The sequence below is a fragment of the Myodes glareolus genome, chromosome 11 (assembly GCF_982192425.1).
Source record: "Myodes glareolus chromosome 11, mMyoGla1.1, whole genome shotgun sequence".
Lineage (NCBI taxonomy): Eukaryota > Metazoa > Chordata > Mammalia > Rodentia > Cricetidae > Myodes > Myodes glareolus.
Genome location: NC_142036.1, coordinates 79143768 through 79151050, shown reverse-complemented (window position 1 = coordinate 79151050; position 7283 = coordinate 79143768). Strand labels below are relative to the sequence as shown.

The 7283-nt window shown below is 37.7% G+C and overlaps 1 pseudogene; it reads right to left on the bottom strand.

Annotated features, from left to right (window-relative positions):
- Positions 1-243: 243 nt before the first annotated feature.
- On the bottom strand, positions 244-864 carry LOC125387999 (small ribosomal subunit protein eS7 pseudogene; annotated as a pseudogene).
- Positions 865-7283: the final 6419 nt, after the last annotated feature.

The window sequence follows — 7283 nt, the reverse complement described above, 5'->3', positions numbered from 1 at the left end:
CTACCATTTTGTACACTGTTTTCTAACCATTCTATAGATACACTGACCCCTCAGCCCTCTTACCATATTTCATTTTTAACACTCCATTCTAAACTACTATTAGCTTTTATGTTACATCTACTGTGGTTTCTTCTTAGCCTAAATGATTCAGTTTGGCATCTCTTATAAGGCATATCCAATGCTGATGGACTGAATTTATGAAAAATAACCTTGTCAGATTTTTTTTTTCGAATGACACTTTATTCAGTCATTTTCTTTACAACTGAAACTCTGAGAATTCAAAATTAACATCCTTGCCTGTTATACACACCTTGATCTTCTTATACACACTAGAAAAAGGTTCCACCTTGTGCTCCACGTTGTTCAGCTGTACTTTGTCTAAATGAGCCTTTATGAGCCGGCTGCCATCCAGTTTCACACGGGTCTTCTTGCCCACAATCTCACTTGGGAAGACCAAGTCCTCAAGGATGGTGTCTTGCACTGCGGTGAGCGGCTTCTGGGGCGCTTCTGCTTATTTTTCATTTGGCTTTTCCGAGTTGGCTTGGGCAGAATCCTCCTTTAAACAATGAAGACAACGTGTTTCCTGCTGAACTTTTTCTCCAATTCACGAACCAGCCAGACTTGGATTTTTTGGAAGGATTTCAGCTGAGGAACTGAAACAAAATTTATGAAGGCTTTGCAGCCACCACCAACTTCAATTTTCTTGGCCACAGTGATGTTGAGCTCCCGCAGCTGCGCCTTGAGATCCGAGTTCATCTCCAGCTCGAGCTGCACCTGAGAGATGCCGGACTCAAACTCGTCCGGCTTCTCGCCATTGGGCTTGACAATCTTGGCGTTCGAGCTGAACATGGCTCGCCTTACGGAGTGCCGGCTTGAAAATAGGCCCAGGTCCCTTGCCAGATTTTTAAAGAACTTTTGATTGAGAGCTCTTTTCACTTATTCTCCTTTTTTCTTCTTCTATTTCTCTTCTTCCTGCCTTTGCCCTTCTTCCTCTACATCTTATTTTCTTCCCCCTTTCTTCCTCCTCCTCTCCTTTTGCTTCCTTGTCGTTCCAATCCTCCTTCTCCTTGCTCTCTTCTTGTTTTTCATTTTCAATATCATTATCCTCTCTTATTCCTTTTCTCTCCTCTTCTCTTTCTTTTTCTCTTTCTTTCTCCCTCCAACTTCCTTCTGACTCCTCCTTTTTCTCAAACTTGTTAGTCCAACACTCTTCTCTTACCAAAGTTAGTATTGAGAAATTCAATGATAAAATTATGGTGGTTTATTTTATATGACAAGTTTCCTGAAGCTTTGAGAATGTGTTCTTTCATTTTGAACATTTTAAAAATAATACATACTAGTGAATATTTTATTAAATTGATCCTCTTAGAAACTTTTGAGTTTCATGCACCTGCCTATTCCTTTCTCTCCCAGAGTTCTTTAATTTTTATATTTTTTCTTTATGATTTCTGCTCCTTTTTCTTCACTTTCTGAGGCTTCTATGATTTGCATACTAGTTATTTTGTGTTTACTTAACATCAGGTTATTTCTAGTGGTTATTCTTTTTTCTTCACTGACTGAAGAATTTCAAAAAAACTCTTTGACTTGCAGATTTATTATATTACGATACTTCCTTAACAATGTCTATTGTTGGAACTATGATACTCTGGCATTTTTTGTTTGTCATTTCTTATATTCTTCCATTCTAAAATTTATGAGGCCTTTAAAGACTTCGTATTATTGTAGAATCACTCTCTTTTCTGATGCATTGTTCCATGGTTTTGTTTGAGTCGTTATTAAGAGCACATAAATGCGCTCTCATAATTTTTTGAACTTTCTTTTTTTCTTTTTTTATTGATTTTTATTGAGCTCTACATCTTTCTCTGCACCCCTCCTTTCCTTTCCCGTCTCCTCTTCAACCTTCCCCCAGGGTCCCCATGCCCCCAATTTACTCAGGAGATCTTGTCTTTTTCTACTTCCCATGCAGATTAGATCTATGTAAGTCTCTCTTAGTGTCCTCATTGTTGTCTAAGTTCACTGGGAGTGTGTTTTGTAGGCTGGTTTTCTTTGCTTTATCTTTAAATGTTACTTTGAATTCTTTGTCAGGCAATTTATTCATTAACCATTTTCTCTGTGTTGCTTATAGAAAAATTATTTCTTTTTTTAATTCAACTCTAAATTATTTATTTATATTCTCATACATGGTGTATTGTACATCAACATAGAGCAATGACTCCTTTTAATTCTTCAGGCAGCCAAGATGTGACTTGACTAGACAGATAAACAACAAGGTCTGTCATCATTTGTCCCCACAGTGACATTTAATTTTCTTGGAAATATTTCATAAATTCATTTTTTTATGAAGCCTGTACTATTTTAAAAGTACAATACAGAATATTTATTTTTTTTCTTTCTTTTTTATTAAAAATTTCCACCTCCTCCCTCCTCCCACTTCCCTCCCCTCCCCTCTCCCCACTCCTCCTCCCCCTCCATCTCCAGGCCAAAGAGCAGTCAGGGTTCCCTACCCTATGGGAAGTCCAAGGTCCTCCCCGTTCCCCCCATGTCCAGAAAGTGAGCATCCAAACAGACAAAGCTCCCAAAAAGCCAGTCCACGCAGTAGAATCAAAGCCCAGCGCCATTGTCCTTGGCTTCTCAGTCAGCCTCCACTGTCAGTCACATTCAGAGAGTCCGGTTTGATCACATGCTCCATCAGTCCCATTCCAACTGTCCTTGGTGATCTCCCATTAGATCTGTCCCACCGTCTCATTGGGAGAATACACCCCTCGCGGTCCTGACTTCCTTGCTCATGTTCTCCCACCTTCTGCTCCTCATTTGGACCTTGGGAGCTCAGTCCAGTGCTCCAATGCGGGTCTCTGTCTCTATCGCCATCCATCACCAGATGAAGGTTCTATGGTAATATGCAAGATATTCATCAGTGTGGCTATAGAAGAAGGCTGGTTCCTCTGCTGCTCAAGGAACAAGCTGGGAACATATCCTTGGACACCTGGGAACCCCTCTAGAGACAGGTCTTTTGCCAACCCTAAAATGGCTCCCTTAATTAATATATCTATTTCCCTGCTCCCATATCCACCCCTCCTTCATCCCAACCATCCCATTCCCTCAAGCTCTCCCCATCCTCCCCTTCTCCCTTCTCTCCCCCCATCTCCCCTTATCCCCACCTCACACCCACCCCCGTGCTCCCAACCCCTGCCCGGCAATTTTGTCAACTTCCAATATCCAATAGGATAACTATATGTTTCTCTTTAGGTTCACCTTCTTATTTAGCTTCTCTAGGATCATGAATTATAGGCTCAATGTCCTTTATTTATGGCTAGAATCCATATTCCTCTTTTTGAGTCTGGGTTACCTCACTCAGTAAAGTGTTTTCGATTTCCTCCTATTTCTCCATTCCAAGTCTTCCCCCTCCTGACTTCATGTTCTCTTTATTCCCATTCATTCCCATTCATTTTTACTAGTTCTTTGAGAATTAATTTGATCATACTTAACTACCTTCACTGATTCTCCCAGATTCTCTCACCTTCTTGTCAAACCAACTGTGTGTTCTCTTTAAAAATAAAAGAGAGAGATACCATTAAATCCAAAACCCAATTTGTAATGCACAAGTACTCTTGGGTGTGGGTCTTCCCTTTAGTGTGGTCAGCCTAACAGGGTGTCACACCATTAAACAAAATTTACTTTCCCTTCATGGAAATCTAGCGATTGCCAGACTCCTCAGTTTGTTATGGAACTTGATGTTTATTTCCCCTCTCCAAGCTTGTATTTTGTCTAGCTTGAGCATGCTCAGGACTTGTCCTTGCTGTAACTTTGCAACAGCTCTGATGGATCTCAAATTCACTATTTCTTTGTCATTATCTACTCCCTTTGGTTCTTATTCTCTCCCACTTCGTCCTCAAGGTTTCCTGAGCCTTGGGAGAATGGGTGTAGTATACATATTCCATTTAAGACTGAGCATTCCAAGGTCTCATTTTCTGTACCTTGGCCACTTATGGTTCTCTGGATTAATTGCCATCTACTATAAAAAGATGTTTCTCTGATGATGGTTGAGATACATATTAATCTATAGCAATAATCTTTAGGAGCCTGAAGATTTAAATTTCTCTAATGACCATGCTTTTTTCTTCTTCTCTAATGACCAAACTGTTATATTCAGGTTTCCCCAAGAAGTCCTTCATGAGTAGAGAGTAAGCTTTACCGCTCTTTTAACTATGGCCCTTACTGGTGTCTTGAAGAAGCAGTTTTAATGGGCAGAAGATACTGTGAAATAATGCTCTTGTACACTGTAAAGATTTGTCACTTGTATTGGTTTAATAAAATGCTGATTGGCCTGTAGCCAGGCAGGAATTACAGGCATGGTAAACAGATAAGGAGAATTCTGAGAAAAGGAAAGGCAGAGATCTATTGCCAGCCAGATGCAGAAGAAGCAAGATGAGAGTGCCTTACTGAGAAAAGATACCAAGCCACATGACTAAACATAGATAAGAATTATTGGTTAATTTAAGTATAAGAGCTATTTACTAATAAGCCTGAGCAATAGGCCAAGCAGTTTAAAATTAATATAAGCCTCTGTGTGTTTCTTTGGGACTGAACAGCTACATGACCAGACGAGACAGAAACTTCTGTCTAAAAGAGAAATGAGCTCTATCAGTTTTTGATTAACTATAAGCATTATCTGTACCCTGATTCAAAGTGAGATATTTAGAAACAATTCCTTTGCTTATTAATTCCTACTCACTTCCCATCACCTTCCCTTGCTACAGCTTTTCCAATCTTATGCTTTGTTTGCCCTCCCTTTACGATGATTCCTTCACTTACATTACCAGGAGAGATGGAAATACCTAGAGTGGGCTGAATTTTCTTTCTCTCGGTCTGGATGAAAAGCACACACCGTTTTCTAGTATGTTAGCTTTGTTCAAGACAGTCGGCATTAGTTTTCACTGACTATCTCTCCATTATCTTTTCCAGAATCTTGGCAGAATCTTTCTAGACCTTCGATTTGAGAAACAGTGACTTTCTAGATGGAAGCTTACAAAAGGCTGTCCATCATCTACCTCCACCCACAAAATATTAGAATTCACTTGCTCATATGGTATCCTCTGCTCAGCTTCAAGAAGATAGCCAAAATTATTATTTATATGTTTCTTTCCATCTAAGGCTTCATTTGTTTCCAGACAAGGTACACAGTCTCATCTGTTTCTTTGAATAGAGCCTACAAATATGATTTTAAGCAAGTTTTTCTGTACACACTCAACTCTCTGATTGCTCCATCAAGTTTTTGGTTTTCAAATTTCCCATCTGTTTCTTGACAGGAGGATATAAATGAATAATAACTTCTAGTTTCATTACATGCTATAACTAAAACTGAGTACTCACCTTTGAAATTTTAATATATAGTATTCTTTCATCAAAATTTTTAATATATGGAAATACAAAAGAACGTATAACATTTTTGCATGTTCAATAGCACATGAATTTAAGGGTTGTCTATGTATAGATGTTTACTTCCAATATCTTTAACATGTGTTTTATAAAAATAAATCTTAGCCATTGTATTCCACTAGTAAATAAAAGTGATTTTGTTATATGTTAGCAATACTAGTATCAAATATGACAAAACTTGATAAACATCACCAAAAATCATCTCTGTACCAAGAGTCTCAACTAATGATTGTCATTGATTTAAAACAATTAACAATCACAAATAAGGCCTTGTTCTCGATTATCTGACAAAACTTGATAAACATTACCAAAAATCATCTCTGGACTAAGAGTCCAAGAGTCAAGCTAATGATTGAATTAAAACAATTAACAATCACAAATAAGGTCTTGTTTTTGATTACTATAGTTTTAAAAGGGGTTTTAACCAAGAATAAAATTTCTTTTTCTCACCACATTGACTATGGGAGATACGATACTAGCTATTATATAATAACATACATTTTGAATTTTCTTGATTGTGTTCCTGTAGAGAAATTTTACTCCAACTTTGCTGTCTATGAATACTGAAATTAGATGTAAAGGTAATTATTAATTAAAAATTCATTTGAGTGGAATACTCTATAGATGATATTTATTTTACATCCATTATTTCAGAAAGTACTTAAGGCCCATAGACTTTCTCTTAGTGGTTCTGTAACTGCCATGAATAGGGTGAGACTATCTGACTCTTTGATGAACTTTTCTACTTTTCATTGTCAGTCAGCACAGCAGTCTCCTTTATGCCTGTCCTTTTTCAGTGCCCTCGAAAAGAGAACTGCCAAAGAGGTCAAGGGCAGGGAGGCTAAATAAAATCGAAGCAAAGGGAGTATTAAGAACATCTTCATCATATTCTATGAAATAGAGATTGAAAGCAATATAAAAAGGTTTGATGGAGACCTTCTGGTTGTACAGACTGTCTATCACTATATGTATTTAGCTGCATTAAGTGCGTAAAATAAATAAAATAAAATTCTTTTCTGTATTGATGGAAGTGGAGGCCAGCTAAAGAAAAGGGATTCCTCAGCTTTTACTGTGTTAGTTCACCTTGATAGGCTTAAAATCTAAGCAAGCTTCTGAGATATTCTAGTAACGCACTCAAGCAGAGAACCAATTTTTCCATGTGCCTGTGAAGCTGAAAATTATTTGACATGATCTTTTCTAATTATCAGAGTGAATTTCCTTATTTAACCATGTGCATCCTGACAGTATTCTAAATGAGTATACGTGATTTAAACAGTGAGACTGAGAAGCAAATCATTCAGTTAGACAGAGGCTCTCAGCCGTCCAGGAGGCAGCATCTGTTGCCAAAAAAATTAAGTATCATTTGAGGAAAACAGTCTGATACTAAAAGTGGCAAGGTACAACATTAACATTTTTTTCTTTTATTTCTTGAAACAATATTGCATACTAAATTGTGTAACCTCAGAACTTATTTGTTGGTGTCACAAATCTCAGTGTCTTAAAATATCACAATAGAGAAAATCAAATTAAACTGAGATCTGAGATGCCCTAATTCAGAATGTTTGGAGTCCTGTTGAAAAGGAAATATGGACATTGTAGACATATACAGAGAAGTGATCCATGCAAAGACACAAGAAGATGGTCACTTGTCAGTCAAATGGATATCCTTCCACACAGCCCTCTGGAGAAGCCAGCAATCCTTATGACTGGATGATGGGCTTCTATTCTTCAGAGCTGTGAAACCACCCTTTGTTGAAGCCATGAAATATGTAGTATTTTTTCTAACAACCTCAGAGAATTAACACAAGGATTTCATCACAAGATAACCATAAAGTATTTTATGCATT